Raw genomic sequence first — 2,147 nt, forward strand, 5'->3', positions numbered from 1 at the left:
TGAATGGGGCACTGAAAGTTCTTACCAGGGATAGCACCCTCAACCCTTCTGGACATGGTCAGTCATCACTAAATGCAATCTTAGGTATTGACTAGTACCTCTATGGTATTACATTGGGTTGAAACAGCTAGGCTTAAAATGACCTCTGGGTCAGTAGCTTAGTAGTCTCCTATGATCCTATGATCCTATTCTTTGAACAGTTCAGCATAGGCAACAGTGTTCTCAGGGTTTGTAGAGGCCTCAAATTTTGCCAGGTTATCACTTAATAGCAGGAAGTTGTTGATTTATTTAACTATTTTATCCCTGTAAACTTCATTTGGCAGCACATATACTAAAATTGGAACGATACAGAGAAGATTAGCATGGCCCCTGCACAAGGTATGACAAGGGGGTGGGAAGATGGCATAATGGTTAAGGTGTTTACCTTACAAACACAAGGTGCAGGGTTTGATTCTCACATGGGGTAATTGGCTAGGCTTGAAATGGCCCACGAGGGTAGTTAGCCTAGTACTAATCTATGAACCTATGAACCTATTTAACATATTTAAGCTACTACCCCTTTGGCCCCAAAGACTGCTGTACTCCTCCAACAAATGTTTATTCTTTTCCAGTAAATGCAAACAGATATTAAACATGCAGTCAGTGAAAATAACACTCAGCCTATACATACAGCAGTTCATAAGATTAAAATAACTGTTTTATATTTAGTCATGAACATGCTCAAATTTCCATATTTGTGTTAATTTTCCAAAATGGAAGCAACTTATCCAGTATTGTATGACATCATGTGAAAAGTTACATTAAGATGATAAAAACTGACTGATGCTTCATTTGTAACGTGAAGTTGTGGAGGTAAGTTGTTCAACCATTATTTCATTCTCTGATACCTACTTTATCCTGTTCAATATTTTAGTAGAACTGGAGCAATCCTGGCAAGCAACTGATATAAGGCAGAAAACTAATCATCAGTGAGATGCCAGTTCATTGCAGGACACACATAAACACAATGGCCCATCACTCATATACCTGCAGGCAATTTAGAGTATCATCAATTCACCTAATGCATGTTTTTTGGATGTGGAAGAAAACCAAAACACCTGATGACCCACATGGCCACAGGGAGGACATACAGAGTCCATGCAGAAAGCACCCCAGTGGTGAACCAGACAAGAAAACAAAGAGCTTTCAGACAGCAAGGATAACTGGCACACTGTGCCAGCCTTGGAGATATTCATGTGTATGTATGTGCAGTTAAGAAAATATCCAATATTAATATATTTTTTGTTATTATTTCAGAAAAAAATCAACTTACAAAAAACTGCATGGAATTATAACATAGGCCCAATTATTATGAAAAATAATGACTGCTGATACTTTATGTAACCAAGAAGGGCTTTAGAGATATCCAATAATATTTGCAAAATGAATACTTTATAAGCTACATCATTTATAAAATCTGCTTGGTATCGTGAACTGTTTCATTATGAAGATAAAACTGTCAGTAGTGCTATGAGCATATGTTGTACATTTTAAGCCACTTAAAGTTGTTTGTTTCTACTAAAATAATTTTGGTAATATTTAGATTAATATAAACATGTGATGGATCAGATTCCATGGCATTCAGGCAATGTAATGGTTAGCTTATGATGAAAAAGAACTGCAGTGTCAGTATATGACAATTTTTCAGAATGTTGAAGAACTGACATGCACAACAGCCTGAAGCCCAGAAACCTGCCATGCTAAAAGCTCAGAATGCCTAAACAAATTGAACTGAATAAGTTATAGTTTAAGTCCTGTAAGAACCGTGCTGTATTAATTCATGCAAATATATCTGTTATATTAACAAAGTATCCAGATGGCTGCAACAGTGTTTTGCACTTGCAGTTATGGAAAAAAGATTACGTTGGCAAAAATGCAAGTTAACCAGAAATAAAGTAATACTTCAGAATAGACTGTATAACCACTTCTATTAAGGTGGGGGTATTAACTAAAAAAATAAGATTAGAGAGAGCATCTATAGCCACTTTTATTTTCTATGTATTTGAAAACATTGGCTTATAAAATACAGTGGGAAGATATAGAAGGAGGTTTTATTTATTTTATTTATTGGCATTTGATTACCGTGAAGTCCAGCTGGGTAGGTCCCC

At 36.0% G+C, this 2,147-nt stretch overlaps 1 non-coding gene across 1 annotated transcript; it reads left to right on the forward strand.

Annotated features, from left to right (window-relative positions):
• The first annotated feature begins 305 nt into the window (after positions 1-305).
• Positions 306-413, forward strand: LOC122805107. The gene has a single exon (XR_006365316.1). It is a non-coding gene; the product is annotated as a U6 spliceosomal RNA (small nuclear RNA).
• The last annotated feature ends 1,734 nt before the right edge of the window (positions 414-2,147 follow it).

Source organism: Protopterus annectens, chromosome 6.part0, assembly GCF_019279795.1.
Source record: "Protopterus annectens isolate FY-2018-M chromosome 6.part0, PAN1.0, whole genome shotgun sequence".
Taxonomy (NCBI): domain Eukaryota; kingdom Metazoa; phylum Chordata; order Ceratodontiformes; family Protopteridae; genus Protopterus; species Protopterus annectens.